The 17,469-nt window shown below is 47.3% G+C and overlaps 1 long non-coding RNA gene across 2 annotated transcripts in view; it reads right to left on the bottom strand.

Moving 5' to 3' along the window:
• Positions 1 to 3,511: 3,511 nt before the first annotated feature.
• The window catches only part of LOC309794931, a 37,211-nt gene continuing 23,253 nt past the window's right edge, over positions 3,512 to 17,469 (bottom strand). Inside the window, exons 2-4 of one of the 2 annotated variants that reach the window (XR_014292201.1) lie at positions 11,354 to 11,444; positions 6,469 to 6,815; positions 3,512 to 5,193 (exon numbers count right to left, since the gene is read on the bottom strand). This is a non-coding gene — a long non-coding RNA (uncharacterized lncRNA). The remainder of the gene's footprint in view (positions 5,194 to 6,468; positions 6,816 to 11,353; positions 11,445 to 17,469) is intronic. The other variant, XR_014292202.1, reaches the window with a different exon arrangement.

Genomic DNA, 17,469 nt, shown 5'->3' with positions numbered 1-17,469 from the left:
GGGGTCGCAGGGAGTACATGGGAGGGGTCACACTTCCATACATGGGAGGGTTCGCTAAGCATACATGGGAGGGGTCGCTGGTTGTACATGGGAAGGGTCACTGGTTGTACATTGGAGGAGTCGCTCTTCGTACATGGTAGGAGTCACTCTTCGTATGTGAGAGGAGTCGCTGGCCATACCTGGGAGGAGTCGCTCTTCGTACATTGGAGGGGTCGCTCTTCTGTACATGGTAGGAGTTGCTTTTCTGTACATGGGAGGGGCCGCTGGGCGTACATTGCAGGGGTCGCTCTTCGTACATGGTAGGGGTCACTCTTCCTATGTGGGAGGAGTCACTGGGTGTACCTGGGAGGATTTGCTCTTCGTATATGGGAGGAGTCGCTCTTCTGTACATGGGAGGGGGTGCTGGGCGTACATTGGAGGGGTCGCTAAGCGTACCCTGGAGGGGTCGCTGGGTGTACATGGGAGAGGTCGCTCTTTGTACACGGGAGGGGTCACTCTTCCGTACATGGGAGGGGCCGCTCTTCGTACATGGTAGCGGTCGCTCTTCCTATGTGGGAGGAGTCGCTGGGTGTACCTGGGAGGATTTGCTCTTCGTATATGGGAGGAGTCGCTGGGTGTACATTGGAGGGGTCGCTCTTCGTGTGTCGGAGGGTTCGCTCTTCGTACATGGGAGGGGTCGCTGGGAGTACATGGGAGGAGTCGCTCTTTACATGGGAGGGGTCCCTGTTCCATATATGGGAGGGGTCGCTCTACATATATGGGAGGAGTTGCAGGGTGTACGTGGTAGGGGTCGCTCTTTGTACATGGGAGGGGTCACACTTCCATATATTTGGGGGGTCACTAAGCGTCTATGGGAGGGGTCGCTGGGCGTACATTGGAGGCGTCGCTCTTTGTACATGGGATGGGTCACTCTTCCGTACATCGGAGAGGTCGCTGGGCGTATATTGGAGGGATTGCTCTTTGTACATGGGAGGAGTCACTCTTCCGTACACGGGAGGGGTCACTAAGCATACATTGGAGGGGTCGCTGGGCGTACATTGGAGCGGCTGCTCTTCGTGAGTCAGAACGGTCGCTGTTCGTACATGGTAGGGGTCCCTCTTCCTACGTGGGAGGAGTTGCTCTTCGTATATGGGAGGAGTCGTTCTTCTGTACATGGGAGGAGTCGCTCTTCTGTACATGGGAGGGGGCGCTGGGCGTACATCGGAGGGGTCGCTCTTCGTACATGGGAGGAGCCACTTTTCCGTACATTTCAGGGGTCGCTAAGCGTACATTGGAGGGGTCACTGGGCGTACATGAGAGAGGCCACTCTTTGTACATGGGAGGGGTCAGTCTTCCATACATGGGAGGGTCGCTCTTCCGTACATGAGAGGGGTCGCTAAGCATACATTGGAGGGGTCGCTGGGCGTACATTGGAGGGGTCACTCTTCCATACATGGGAGGGGTCGCTAAGCATATATAGTAGGGGTCGCGGGGTGTACATTGGAGGCGTCGCTCTTTGTACATGGGATGGGTCACTCTTCCGTACATCGGAGGGGTCGCTGGGCGTATATTGGAGAGATCGCTCTTCATACATGGTAGGAGTCGCAGGGCGTACATGGGTGGAGTCCCTCTTCGTACATGGGAGGGGTCGCTGGACATACATTGGAGGCGTCGCTCTTCGTACATGGTAGGGGTCCCTCTTCCTACGTGGGAGGAGTTGCTGGGCGTACCTGGGAGGAGTCGCTCTTCTGTACGTGGGAGGAGTCGCTGGGCGTATCTGGGAGGAGTTGCTCTTCGTATATGGGAGGAGTCGCTCTTCTATAAATGGGAGGGGTCGCTGGGCATACATTGGAGGGGTCGCTCATTGTACGTTAGGAGTCACTTCTGTACATGGGAGGGGTTGCTAAGCGTACGTTGGAGGGGTCGCTGGGCGTACATTGGAGGGGTCGCTTTTTGTACATGGGAGGGGTCACTCTTTCATACACGGGACGGGTCGCTAAGCGTACAATGGAGGGGTCGCTCTTTGTACATGGGAGGAGTCGCAGGGCGTACATGGGAGGGGTCACACTTCCATACATGGGAGGGTTCGCTAAGCGTACACGGGAGGGGTCGCTCTTCGTACATGGTAGGAGTCGCTCTTCGTATGTGAGAGGAGTCACTGGCCATACCTGGGAGGAATCGCTCTTCGTACATTGGAGGGGTCACTCTTCTGTACATGGTAGGAGTTGCTTTTCTGTACATGGGAGGGGCCACTGGGTGTACATTGCAGGGGTCACTCTTCGTACATGGTAGGGGTCACTTTTCCATACATGGGAGGTTCGCTCTTCCGTACATGAGAGGGGTCGCTAAGCGTATATTGGAGGGGTCGCTGGGCGTACATTGGAGGGGTTGCTCTTTGTACATGGCAGGGGTCACTCTTCCATACATGGGAGGGGTCGCTAAGCGTATATTGGAGGGGTCGCTGGGTGTACATGGGAGAGGTCGCTCTTTGTACATGGAAGGGGTCACACTTCTATACATGGGAGGGGTCGCTGGACGTACATTGGAGGGGTCGCTCTTCGTACATGGTAGCGGTCGCTCTTCCTATGTGGGAGGAGTCGCTGGGTGTACCTGGGAGGACTTGCTCTTCGTACATGGTAGAAGTCGCTCTTCTGTACATGGGAGGGGGTCGCTCTTCGTACATGGGAGGGGTTGCTGTTGGTACATGCGAGGAGTCGCTCTTCGTAAATGGCAGGGGTTGCTGGGCGTACATTGGTGGGGTCACTCTTCGTACTTGGGAGGAGTTGCTCTTCTGTACGTGGGAAGAGTTGCTCGGCTTACTTGGGAGGAGTTGCTCTTCGTATATGGGATGAGTCTCTCTTCTGTACATGGGAGGGGGCGCTGGGCGTACATGGGAGGAGTCGTTCTTCGTACATGTGAGGGGTCACTCTTCCGTACATGAGGGGTCGCTAAGCGTACATTGGAGGGGTCACTCTTCTTACATGGTAGGGGTCGCTCTTCCTATGTGGGAGGAATCGCTGGGCGTACCTGGGAGGATTTGCTCTTCGTATATGGGAGGATTCGCTCTTCTGTACATGGGAGCGTTCGCCGGGCGTACGTTGGAGGGGTCGCTCTTCTGTACATGGGAGGGGTCGCTGGGAGTACATGGGAGGGGTCGCTGGGCATACATGGGAGGGGCCGCTCCGTATATGGGAGGAGTTGCTCTTCGTACTTGAGGGGTCGCTGTTCGTACGTGGGAGCGGTCACTGCAGATACATGGGAGGAGTCGCTCTTTTGTACATTGGAGGGGTCGCTGGGCGTACATTGGAGGTGTCGCTCTTCTGTACATGGGAGGGGTCATTGGGCATACATTGGAGGGATCGCTGTTCGTACATGGTAGGGGTCTCTCTTCCTACGTGGGAGGAGTTGCTTGGGCAGAAGCCTAGGAGACAGCTCTGCCTAGTCTCCTGTGGGAGGCACCTTTCCGCTGTCTTGGAGGCCAAGTTTGAGGTCCGCTGGTGAGATCTGGACTGTCTTCTTCCATCTGGTTGACTCAGGGAGGGGTTGACCCCAGTAGCCTCTCTGTCCTGCCCCAGCCATGCTGGGTTCCTCAGCTGGGATGTTTTGTCTTCCTGTAGCTTCTTTGTAAATATGCTGTTCTCTCAGAGAAGAAGGCCCTTCTTTTTGCCCTGTCTTCTGCTGGCTAGCTCTCAGCGTTCGCTACTATTAAGCAATTTGGTAGCTATCTCTTCTGGAGAACCAATTTTGCCCGGTGTATAAAGATCCTCAAAATGCTCATATTCTGGCAGGAGCCGTTTTATTTCTGCTAAGGAAATGGTTCTTATCTGGAGAAAACGTATGCGTAACAATGTTGACCGTAACAACTTTGAATGTGATTTACATTTTTTTTTACTGGTTAGAAAATTAAAAGAGCAATACGCCACTTAGAAACCACTTTAAGGTATGAGCACCGTGTAGTTCGCGTTCCTTGGGGATTTAACGTCTCCCACTTTGCCTCCCAGCCTTACCTCATTTCCTCGCTTTACCCTCACTTTGGGAGGGAATGATTTCTGGTGGTCCCATTCTTGTGGTGGGTGGTGGACTCATTGGGCTGAGGCAGTGGTTTCTGACCCCTCTTTGACTCTCTCCTGAGTGGCCGTGAGTGTGAGCCCACTGCGTGCAGAAGGCAGTTTTGACCTTACCGATTTCCTGGAAGTGCTTTATTTCGTCCCTCACCAAACAAGACTGTTTAAGGACTCTTTCTGATTGTTCCCTAAGCCACAAGGAAGACCTGGCTAAAGTGTTCGAGCTCCAGGAAATCCTAGATGAGCAGTCAAGAGAGCAGAGCCACGGACTTCACTGGTGGTCCAGTGGGTGAGACTCTGCGTTTCCAGTGCAGGGGGCTGGGTTTGATCCCTGGTCAGGGAATTAGATCCCACATGCGTGCCACGACAAAGAGCCCACAAGCGGCTTAATCCAGACTCAATCTTTGGTTTACACACTGGGAAATTCCTCCACCAATGTGTATATAGGCTGATGCCCTTTAAAATACGCTTGTTTCTGCATATAAATCTGCTCGCTGAGTCCATCTGACGGTAATGGCTGGTGACAGTCCTGAGGCCCCCTGGGTCCTTTGTTGAACAGAAGCCGTGGGGAGGGACCTTGTAACGAACCATGTCGCTGCCCTTCTCTGTACCTGTGGGTCAGCTCTGGTGATGGTGCAGAGTCCACTAGAGATAGCAGTGGGAGGCCACAGCCCACGGAGCCAGGGCACAGGCCACGCCCGTCGTCGCTCCTTGGTGCTTTTAAAACATGGACCATACTTGTTCTTGAAGTCTGTAAGTTGTTTCTCCTATTTTAGGCAAAACAGCAGTTACAAGAAATACAACATAATCAGGTACTTAAATCTCTAAATCGTTTAGAAATCTGTTAAGAGGTGAATTGAGCTGGGTTCATAGTTATTATAATTACTACAGATGTTTAGCCAACGTCTACGCTAGTCCACTGCTGTAATGTATACAGCACCCCTGGATTTGTGCACCGAATGTGTTTGCATTTTAGATGCATTTAGAGTCTGGCAGTTGTGTGTGGTTCAGAATGCTGACTCCTTTCTGGGTTCACTTGAAAGCTGACAGCCTAGGGAACCAGGGCACAAGCCACTCAATGTTGTCGCTCCTTGGTGCTTTTAAAATAATGGCCATACTTGTTCTTGAGGTTTAGAAGTTTTCGTTTTTCCTATTTTAGGTAAGGCAGAGAGAAAAAATGAATGGAAAATGTAATAAATGCTTATCAGATGCTGCTGACAAGCTTCTTTCAGAATCTAATAAGAGGCTTCAGCTTCATCATAAATGGCTGCTCAGGCAGAGAAGGTGTGCTAGCACAGCGTCCCTGAAGGCCCCTTTACAAAAAGGGCACCATTGGTCATGTCCATGCCACAGCAAAGATCCCCCGTGCTGCAACTAAGACCTGGTGCAGCCAAATAAATATTAAATAAATAAATAAATAAATAAATAAATAAATAAGTAAGTAAGTAAGTAAGTAAGTAAGTAAGTAAGTAAGTAAATAAATAAATATATATATATATATATATATATATATATATATATATATATATATATATATATATATCCACCTTAGTGTTAGGATTTATGTTCAGAAAAATATCTTGGACTTCCCTGGATCTTGAGAAAGTGGGGTTGCGTTCCCTTCTCACCCCGATCTGTGTGCATGCCAGGGTCAGGGGCAGAGGGGTGAAGGCTGGTCTGAGTTATGGTGGTCCGGGGGGGTCTTGGGTGGACCCCCTCTTTCTCTGGAGGGTCAGAGGGGTCCTCCCACAAAGGCGCAAGGTGCCTTTGTGTGAAGACCGGAGAGGATTGACTGGGGACAGTCTTGAGGGTCTATTTTCTACTTCTATTTATTTAACTGTTTTCCAGGATTTTGCAGCAGTTAAGAACTAAAGAACTAAACATATGCAGAGAGCAGCTCCTTGAAAGAGAAAAAGAAATCGCTGAACTGAAAGCGGAAAGGAACACCACCAGGGTTAGTGGAGTTCTTACTGCGTTAACATTTGCTTCTGGTCATGATTGGGCTCCAGGTTACTGTCTTTAAACTCAAAAGATGATCCACTCTGCCTGCTTTTAAACACATTTTCGACATCTTCCCACTAAGCGGACTGGGGTTGACCAGTTCAGGGTTCTCATACCTTGCTTGAAATTTATGATGAGAGTTAATGTAATTTTAGTACATTTGAGGGGGAATTTCTCTAACTTGACTCACTGGCCACACTGCACAGCGTGTGGGATCTAGTTCCCCGACCAGGGATCAAACCCGGGCCCCCCGCATTGGGAGTGCCAGTGTTATCCACTGGAGCACCAGGAAAGGCCCTTAGCTAATGATTCTTAAAGAGCAGGAAAACCAGGAGAAGACATTAACAGACGGGGGTGCTTGACATAAACCCCGAGCATGAATGGAAAGGCAAGTCCTTGTCTCCCTGTTTGGTTCTCATCTCACCTGTCCAGTCTGTGCAGGTCTGTCACCAACACACCGCCTAGACCTGAGCGGCCATGACAGTCGTGTGAGCCCACAGCGGGCAGAAGGCAGTTTTGATCTTAGCAATTTCCTGGAAGTGCTTTATTTTGCCCCTCACCAAACAAGGCCGTTTAAGGATTCTTTCCATTAGAGATCTTCTGATGGTTCTCACGAGGAAGACCTGGCTGGAGTGCCCGAGCTCCGGGAAATCTCAGACAAGCAGTCGAGAGCAGAGCCAGACGAAGGAGCTGGGCGCCTGGCAGCCTTCTGTACTCACGTGACAGAGCGGGAGAAAGGTCTGTACACGGCCAGAGAAGACCTCGTCGTATCTGAGGAAGTGAACACGAAATTGCAACGAGATGTTTGTGAAGTGAGTGACATTAGATGTGTCAGTGTTGTCAAGGGAACCAGACATAATCAAAGACAAATGTGGTGAATCGGCTCTGTGTGCACCTTCTGTGTGGTTCTCAGTGGGTCCTCACATGACCCAGAGAACAGGGCGGGCAACGATCGTCTGCCTTGAGTAACTCAGCCTCCCCTGGATGTCCAGGCCTTACTGCCTCTGGAGCATTTTTGTGTGTTTGTTTGTTGTCTGGTCAGAAAGTTCGCCTTGACACTTTTCTTCACTCTCCCTGCAGATACTCCTCCACCTGTTACAGAACCACCTAACTTGGCCGTGTTGATTTTCTCTCAATATTTCGACCACTCTGCTTCCTCCTAGCTGGTATGTCAGAGACAGAAAACTAATCTCAAGATGCCTTGGGCCTCAGCAGATTGGGAGGACAGGCTGAAAACAATGATAAGCTTCCAAAAAAGTAAGCTGTTTGTCTATCTCACTGAACAGTTTTCAGTTGTTCCTGATTTTTAACTAATGTTTATTGATTAAATGGAATATCCAGCTCTCTTCTGAAAGCTTAACCCAAAGCCTTTTATTAAACTGCTCTTTCTGGAGGACTTAGAGCATCTGAACTAGATTCAGACTCACTTTTTCAAGCTGGGGTTAGACGAGGTCTCCCCACCTAAGGCCACTGTCCCCTTATACATTGGGGCTTTATAGGAACTTGTGGGCCCAGGGAGGTGATTTTACTGCTGCAGCCCCAGGTTCAATCCCTGGTCAGGGAACTAAGATCCCACAAGACGCTTGGCTTGGCCAAAGAAAAAACAAAAGATAGGAGTTGTCTAGTGACATATTTTTGGATAACATTTTCCATTACCATTTTCATCCACATTTATTTCAGCATTTTTGAACAACAAGAATTACCTGCACTTAGTTTGTCAACATTATTTTTATACTGGTCTAGTAAAAGAAAAATGTTACAAACATACAGAGAAAAATACAAAACTTTCCTATCTCTGTATAATACCTATATTCAAAAATAAAAAGTTTTATCCACCAAAATTAAAAGAGCTAGGTATTAAAAAATGCAAAACAGAGTTTGTGTATTCCACTTATAAAACACTGACTCAAAATTAGAAGTTATTACTATTATACATTAATTTAACATATTAAGAAAAAGATTTATCACAATAATAAAGTTTAAAACTTCCTGGAGAATTAAAAATCATGACAAAAAATATAGAAAAAAAGATATTGTTATGAAGCAAGAACATTTCACCAAACAAACATCATAATCAGAAGAAAACACTGGATGCATTCCCTCTGAAGTTGCAGTGAAGGGTGCTGGCCAGGGCTCCTGCCTTTTACCACTGTACAGTGTGCCTACAGAGAGTGTGTCAGAGAGCTGGAACTATTAACAATCACAAATCTACAGCCATGGAAAGGCCAAGAGTGAAAGGGTGGAAAAAGACATTCCATCCTAAAGAGACCCGAGGTGACTACACAGTGTCACACAATATAAAGACAAAAGCTGATACAAGAGATGAAGGACAATATATACTGTTAAAAGGATCAATTCACCAAGAAGATATACATCTAACATTAGAGCTCCCCCCCAAAATGAAGGAAACATTAACAGAAACAAAGAGAAATAGCAGCACAGTAATAGTATGAGATTTTAATACCCCAGTTTTTTGGATGGATGGAACCAAAGAGAACATCAGTAAAGAAACAGAGGACTTGAACAAGACAATAGACCGACGGGACCTAACAGACATGTACAAATCACCTAACAAAACCAGAAAACACACACTACTCAAGAACAAATAAAATATTCTCAATGAGAGACCACATTAGGACATAAAAGAAATCTTAGTTCATTATGCTCTCAGTCTTCTTAAAATTTTCTCAAACTACAAAGCAATGAAATTAGAAATAAACAGCAGAATGAAAACAGAAAAATCCCCAAAATGTGGAAATAAAACAACATATTCATAAATAACCAATGGGTCAAAGAAGAAATCACAAAGGAACTTTTAAAATATCTGGATGAAAATGAAAACATACAAAAATTCATAAAACATAGTGAAAGCTGTACTAACGGAAGTCAAATCAGAAATCTATTTTTACTAAAGTAAGTAGAGAAGAAGAATAAACTAAAATTTAACGTAAGGAAAGAGGTAAATAAAAAAGATTAGACCAGAGATAAATGTACTATAATGAATATAAAATATAAAAGTCAATATAAAAGTAAAAACTATGAGTTGGTGTTTTGAAGAAATTAAATTTACAAAACCTTGGCTAGAGTAAGAAAAAACAAGATTTAGGTAACTAAAAACATGAAAGAGGAGAGATTTCAACTGCTGTCACAGAAATGTTTTTTAAAACTGTAAGGGGTCCTGTGAACAATAATGCTTACAAATTACATAATCTAGAAGATACAGGTAAATTCATGAAACATACAACCTACTATGCTCTTATCTTTAATAAAAAAATTGAAAAGAATTATAACTAGAGAGGTTCAAGCAGCAATCAGAAATCTCAAACAAGGAAAAAGCCAAAACCAGATCACTTCACTGCATAATTCTACCAAACCTTTACAGAAGAATAACCTCTAATCCTGAATAAAAAAAAACTTCTGAAGAGCTGTAGAGGGAACGCTGGCAAACTCAGTCTATGGAGCCTGTCTGATTCTATACCAAGCCCAGAGAAAGACACATGAAGCAAAGAAAAGTACAAACCAATATCCCCGATGAATACTGAAGCAAAAATCCTCAACAAAATAGTACCAAACCAAATTCAACAGCACATTAAAATGACTTTACATCATGACCAAGTGGACTTTATTACTATAAAAAAAATCGATTAATGTGATACACCACATTAACAGAATAAAGGAAAAAACACATGATCGTCTCGATGCAGAAAAATGCGTTTCACAAAATTCAACTATGTTTCAAGATATAAAAACTGGGAATTCCCTGGCGGTCCAGTGGTTAGGACTCGGCACTTTCACTGTCGTGGCCCAGGTTCAATCCCTGGTCAGGGAACTAAGATCCCAACACAAAGCCAAAAAGAAAAAAAAAGAGAGATATAAACACTCAGCTAGAAAGCTTTCCTTCTCAGATCAGGAAGAAGGCAAGGATACACGCTCTCTGCACTACTGTCCAGCAAAGTACAGAAAGCCCTCACCAGAGAAATTAGACAAGAAAAAGAAAGTTACCCAAATTGAAAAAAGTAAAATTATCTTTTTTTCGTAGATGATAACTTTTATATGTAAAAACAGTAAAGATTCCACAAGGAAACTGCTACATCAAAAAACAACTCTAGGGCTTCCCTGGTGGCACAGTGGTTGAGAATCCGCCTGCCAATGCAGGGGACACAGGTTTGAGCCCTGGTCTGGGGAGATCCCACATGCCGCAGAGCAAATAAACCCGTGTGCCACAACTACTGAAGCCTGTGCGCCCTAGTGCCTATGCTCTGCAACAAGAGAAGCCACCACAATGAGAAGCCCGCGCACTGCAACAGAGTAGCGCCTGCTCGCCGCAACTAGAGAATGCCTGCGTGCAGCAAGGAAGACTCAATGCAACCAAAAATAAAATAAATAAAATTTTAAAAGACCTCTAGAAAAGTTGCGGGATACCAAAAGTCCATGCGAAAAACATATCACGAAATAAGATGGTGTGGTACTGGCATAAACACAGATATGTAACGTAACAGAAGAGAACACTCAGAATTAATTTTGCATAGACGTAGAACGCATTTTCAAGGGTGCCAAGACCACGCAATAGAAAAAGGACAGTCTCAGTAACAAATGGTGCTGGGAAACCGGGTATCTGCCAGCAAAAGTGTAAAGCCTGGAACCTTACCTGCATCAGAATGAGAAACTTCTATGTGTCAGAGGAGGCAACCAACAGTGAAAAGTAACCTCCAAGGACCAGAGATGATGAAAATGGGTTAAGAATCTTCACGTGTCAGAGATTTAGGCTGATTTCAAAGTTTAAAAGCAATAATAGAATGAAACGCCCTCTATCTCTGAACTTCCCATTCCATTCCCAATCATTACGATTTTTAAATCAGTGACACATCCATTTTGCTTCTAATGCAGCCTGAAAAGTCAGAACGTTATTTGCTGTAGTCTGTTTCCTACAATTTACCAGGCATAAGTGCATATTATTACCTGACTTGCATGTGCAGCTTCTTTATCCTGGTTTTCAGAGAGCGGACAGTGCAGTGAGATGGGGCCCTAAGCAATCCCTGCTGCCCAGTAGCACTGACACCACGTCTCCAGTCCATGGGTGTGAAGCCCTGCCCAGGACTAGGCCCAGTGGAGCCTCTTCACAAGTCCCAGGTCACTGGGTCATGGGGAAATGGGATCTAAGTGGAGATGTCAGGCCCTGAGGGAAGGACCCAGGTGAATGTGAATGTACAGGTGTCAGGCAGGCTACTTCCGAGTCAGAGATTAGCGAGTCCAAAGAAGGGCATTTCAGGAAGGACAGACAGAAAAATCAGCTGAGAAAATGACTTTACCTGAGAAAGAGTCATTCCTGACTCCAGTTCTTTCCTCTCCCTCCTCTTCAGGGCTTCTTTCTCAGACAAGAGTCTTTAGAGGTCACTGGACCTGAAAGTGGAAAACAGGCTGTTTAATGCTTAGAATTGACACACCCCCTTCCTGAGTCACAACCACACACACAGGGAAGCCCTCAGCATGTGGAACAGACAGTCCTCTGCTGCCCACTGTCCCAGGAGGGGCTCAGGACAGTAACTCCCACACACAGCCCAACAAGTAAGTTCCTACTTTTTTTTTGTCCAGTGCATGACAGATCTTTGAAGATCAAATAGTGTAGCTTATCGCTTTTTTAACTGAAGTATATATATATTGAATATATATTTTATTCATTCATTTATTTATGGCTGCATTGGGTCTTCATTGCAGTACACGGGCTTCTCATTGCGGTAGCTTCTCTTGTTGCAGAGCACGGGCTCTAGAGCGCAGGCTCAGTAGTTGTGGCGCACAGGCCTAGCTGCTCCGGAGCACGTGGGATCTTCCCGGACCAGGGCTCAAACCCGTGTCCCCTGCATTGGCAGGCAGATTCTTAACCACTGCACCACCAGGGAAGTCCCTATGTTTTCTTTTTCAGATTATTTTCCATTGTAGGTTATTATAAGATACTGAATATAGTTCCCTGTGCTACACAGCAGTTCCTTGTTGTTTAATTACTCTATATGTAGTAGTGTGTATCTGTTTATCCCAAACTCGTAATTTATCCCTCCCCCTCCTTCCACCTTTGGGAACCGTAAGTTTGTTTTCAATGTCTGTGAGTCTAGTTCTGCTTTGTAAATAAGTTCATTTGTACCATTTTTTTAGATTCCACATATAAGTGATATCATATGTGTCTATCTCTGTCTGATTTACTCCACTTAGTACTGTTACCAAAACGCAAGTCCGTGTGCTAGACGCACAGTGAGGCCAAACAATACCAAGATGTTGGGGTTTGGAACAGAGAAAGTTTGCCGCAGGGCCATGCAAGGAGATGGGTGGCTCCTGCCTTAAAAACCCCAAACTCCCTGAAAGCTTCCAGGAAAGCCCTCTTATAGGAACGGTGGGGGAGGGGTGTGGTTAGTTGTTGCAGACTTCTTGGTGGCAGATCCTTTGTACTTGAGGTCAGGTCATGGTCAGGTAAAGATGTTCCTGTAAACCTCCACCAAACAAACGTTACTCTCTGTCCTGACAAGAAAGGGGAAGGTGCCAAGGCACAACTTTCACCCTCTGAGGTCCAGGCCTGGCTAACAGAAAGGGGTCCCTGCAGGGGGCCAGTTACCCTGCCCCGGAGCACTCGCCCAGAACCAGGTTGGCAGCTCCCTCAGGGCCAGGTCCCCAGACCCTGCCCACTGGTCCTCCAGCTCCTCTGGCCGCCCAATGGCAAGGGGCCAGGTCCCGCAGACAGCGGCCATTAGGTCGCAAAGGCGCAGATGGGGGAGAGGGTCACCGCTGCCTCAGGGCCCGGCCAGGATCCTTGCTGCTTGTGGTCAGCCCCGGTTGGGGAATTTTCAGGTAAGGCCCTAGCAGCTGCTGGGACCACTTGTCCTGAGGATCTTCCCTTTAAAATTCCCTGAAGCGGCACCAGATGCCCCAGCACTTAGCAGTGGGAGCAAGGAAGTGACATCTGGGAGCTCCATACAGATGGAATCGACGGGAGGGGCTCCAGACAGTAGGTATGTCTGATGTGTACAACTGGGAACATACCACCCTCTCAATTTCCGCCTTTCCTGTAAGGGAAAAGCCAATTTGTTTTGCATTTGACTGGGGTACCCTGTTGGAGAGGGGAATTTTTGTTGGAACTCTGTGAACCAGTTTGTCTGCTTTTGTTTTGCATTCATTCACGATGGAATTTGTCTGTGCCCTTTGTGTTTTGTTGCTCTTGAACTTATAAATATATCTGTCCCTAAGGAAAGCCCTTTGGGGCGTATCTTAAATGAATGGGCAAAGTATAGTTGTGGGCCTATGACTAAAACGAGATGATATTCTATTGTATAGTGTGTGGCCCCAGTATATGTTAGGATCAGAAGAGCAGTGGGCCCTGAATGGCTGGCTCACTGATACAATCTTGCAGTTAGAATTGAGCAGGTGAACATGCTGAGATTCCATGTGTAGACGCATGTCTGCTATTGCATCAGGAGGAAGAGAAGTCAGACGGCTGCTGCATTATGGTGTGGTGGTCTGAAAGGAAAACCAGGGGGAAATCTGTGCTACGAGAGGGAGAGGGAGAAAATGAGGCTGGGAACATGTCATTTCATATTTCAGCCAAGCAGGCTGCACCAGGGGTTGTTCCGACGGCCCCCACGCCACCAACATATTCACTCCTTTCACCACCTCCTGTTTCCCCTACTTATGGGGATCAATTAGAAGTTTCTATGTTAACCTCTGGGGCACAGAGGCCTAGTTTGTATCACCATCTGTGACCCAAGAGGGCACCCATTTGACCAGGAGCCACTTCTGGAGCAGGCAGTTCCCCTTGCACCGATAGCCTGTAGGAGGCCTTAATGCAGATGGCCAATCAGCTGGGTTTCTATGGAGGCACAGTCCATTCTCAATTTGATTTATTTAACCGGAAAAACCATAACCTACATAAGTCCACATGACTGAACTTCTATCTTTGTCACTGAATGTCCCTCTTGGGCGGATATTCACACCCTTACGAATATGATGCTTACTGGGGATGAAAGGAGGGTGCTCATTGACAAGACTGGAGAGGAGGTGCACGAGCTCCATCTAGCGGACCAGGTGGAACTCCAGAAGCAAATCCGGCAGGTCCTACTGCTGAGCCTGACTGGGAACCTAATAATGGAGATGTGCCGCACCTGGAGCATTAGAGGAAGTGTATCTCAGCGGGTCAGTACTCAGTAGCGGGTCGCTACTCAGGGAGTAGTGAGGCAAAAGAGCTTAAACAAAATTCAAGAGATACACCAAAACCCAATGAGGATCCATCAGAGTTTCTAGAAAGAATTTATCAAGCTTATAGGCACTATACTGATGCAGACCCTGAGGCCCCCAAAAATATGGGAATGGTAAATATGACCTTCATTGGGCAAAGCGCCCCAGATATAAGAAGAAAATTACAAAGTTAGATGGTGCATTTGGAATGAACCCTTCTCAACTGGTAGATGTTGTTTTTGAAGTGTTCAACAACAGGGAACAACGAAAGGAGCTCTTTGCAAGACGTAACGCCACCGATCTGGGGGGGGGGCACTGGATTCCCGGAAGGCGAGCAGCCTGGAGAGAGGTGAGCCCACTGGGGAGGGAACAGTGTGCTTACTGGAAGGAGGAAGGGTGCTGGAAAAGACTGCGCTCAGCTAAGGAATAAGAAGGAAAACAACAAAAGAAAGACGGGAGCCTCTCCTGTGGTAGAGAGAGCAACGCTCTGAAGATGAATACAGCGGCCCAGGGGCTCCCTTGGACTTGAGGCGTCCAATTCCAATTTCCCCACAGGAGCCCCGGGTAACTTTGACAGTGGGGGACAAGTTGATTGACTTTCTGATAGATACGGGTGCAACATACTCTGTGATATACAGCACGGTGGCACAGAAAACATCTCAGTCCCTCCCAGTCACAGGAGTTTCTGGAGAAGGATGAAGTCTTTCTTTCCTGTAACCTCTAGGATGCCAATTAGGGGACCTCAACCTGAAACACAGTTCCTTATATATGCCGGTATGTCTAATCAGTCCCTCTTTTGTAAATTAAGCACTCAAGCAACTTTTTCGCCAGAACAGCTTGGCATCAGGGTCCCACAGGAGCACACTGTAAGCCTAAAGATGGCGCTCATGGACACCCCAGCAAAGGAGACTGAGCTCTCACCCACTGCACCCCCATTCCCCCCGCTCCAGGTCTGTGAAAAGGTAAGGCAGAAGTGTGGGTTGTTGGCACCCCAGGGAAGGCCAGAAATGCATGGCCAATACAAATCATGTTAAAAAGGGACTCTGGAGGGAATTCCCTGGTGGTCCAATGGTTAGGGCTCGGCGCTTTCATTGCGGTAGCCCGGGTTCGATTTCTGGTCGGGGAACTAAGATCCCGATCCTGCAAGCCGCACAGCGCGGCAAAAAAAAAAAAAGGGATGCGCTGGGACACCTAATCGAAAACAATACCCTCTGAGCCAAGAGGCCCAAAAGGGAATTTAGCCAATTCTCAAAAAGTTGGTTTAATCAGTTTAAACCTTGCAGGTCCCCATATAAAATCCCTATCCTCCTAGTCAAACAGCCAAACTCAACAGAGTATCTCTTTGTCCCAGACTTGAGGGCTATTAATGAAAAAATCCAAGATTTGCACCCTGTGGTACCTAATCCATACACTCTGCTCACAACTATTCCAGGAGCAAACAGCTGGCTCTGTTTTTGACTTGAAGGATGCTTTTTTTCTGCATTCCTATTGCAGAAGAATCACAGCCGCTGTTTGCTTTTGAATGGCAGGACCCAGAAAGACAGGTGGGATGGTCCTGCCGCAAGGATTTAAGGATTCCCCTACCTTGTTTGGGGAAATGTTGGCCAGGGACCTTAGAGACTTAATACTGGATGAAGGACTCTTCCTCCAAAATGTGGACCATTTGCTCATAGCGAGCCCTGCAAATGATGTGTCTACAAAATACCATCAGAACCCTGAGCTATTTGGCCAACTGTAGATGTAAGGTCTCCCAGAAAAAGGCTCAAGTATGTAAGCAACAAGTCATGTAGCTGGGTTTTATCCTTTCCCAAGGGCAGTGGGGTCTTTTGCTTGATAGAAAACGGGCAGTTGCAGGCTTGGGAACACCCAAGAGTTGCAGATAACTGAGGGCGTTTCTGGGAATGGCAGGACTCTGTCGGATCTGGATCCCGACCTACAGGCTCAGAGCAAAGCCCCTCTATAGGCTTTAAAGGGACATGATTCTGGGCCCCTTACTTGGACTAAAGAGTGCCAAACAGCCTTTGAAACAATAAAACCAAAGTCTCAGCTCCGGCTTTGGGACAACCAGACTGAAAGAAACCTTTCAGATTATATGTCCATGAGAGACAAATCTCGGGGTGTTAATTCAAATTCTGGGGAATGTCCTTCGACCTGTTGCCTAATTCTCAAGACCTTGCTTTGAGCTATAGCAGCTCCTTGCGACAGACTTCTGGAGGCTGAGTTTGCCCTGGGCAGCCCCGGCACTGTGTATGTCTCTCACCATGTCCTTTCTTTACTGGAACAAAAAGGGGGGCTACTGGCTAGCTTCTGGGAGAATGGGGAAGTACCAGGCCATTCTCTTAGACAATCCCAATGTAACATTTCAGGTCACTTCAGCCCTCAAGCCAGCCACCATTGCTCCGGGCCGCTGCTGCACAGTCCCCAGAGCACAGCTGCCTGCACGTCGTGGAGCTGGTGTGCTCTAGCAGACCAGACTGATCAGACAACCCCTGGCTGAGGCAGGTACGGAACTGTTCACAGTTAGAAGCAGCATCAGGGACCAAGGCAGTTGATGTGCTGGGTATGTGGTGGTAACCCTTGAAAGGACTGCTGAAGCAAAAGCCCCGCCCCCAGGAGCTCAGCTCAGAAGGAGAAATCATTACTCTGACAAGAGCCCTCTCACCATGCATTCTCCGTGGTGCATATGCTCACGGCGCGACCTGGAAAGAAAGGGGGCTCCTCCCTTCAAACGATAAAGACATAAAATGTGCTTCTGAAATATTGTCCCTATTAGAAGCAGTCCACAAGCCCTCACAAGTGGCCCTAATGCACTGCCCAGGCCACCAGAAGGGTGAGACTCATATAACAAAAGGCAACTGGTTAAGCTGACCAAGCTGCAAAGAAAATAGCAAAGGCAGGCAATTACCAAGCCATCATAGGGTCCCTTCTCCCGCAGACTGGCTTGTCAAAAAACCAGCCGGAATATTCAGAAAAGGACAAGGAGAGGGCCGGGGAGTCACTCCTGATCACACCTTGCCTGGTTAGAAATGTAGTGCACATGGAACTGACTTGATTTCTGAGGCATTCGTGGACACTGTGCTGCAGCACGTTCGTAATAGTACCCACCACGGGGGAGATGCCACCTTACGATGGAGTCAAAAATATATAACGGGGCCTAACCTACAAAGGGCTATCCGGGAAGTCACTGAAAATTACGTGATTTGTGCTAAAA

Source organism: Mesoplodon mirus (genome assembly GCF_964341445.2).
Source record: "Mesoplodon mirus genome assembly, chromosome: 19".
NCBI classification, from domain to species: domain Eukaryota; kingdom Metazoa; phylum Chordata; class Mammalia; order Artiodactyla; family Ziphiidae; genus Mesoplodon; species Mesoplodon mirus.
The sequence above is the reverse complement of the archived record's forward strand: the minus strand, read 5'-3'. Positions and strand labels throughout refer to the sequence as shown.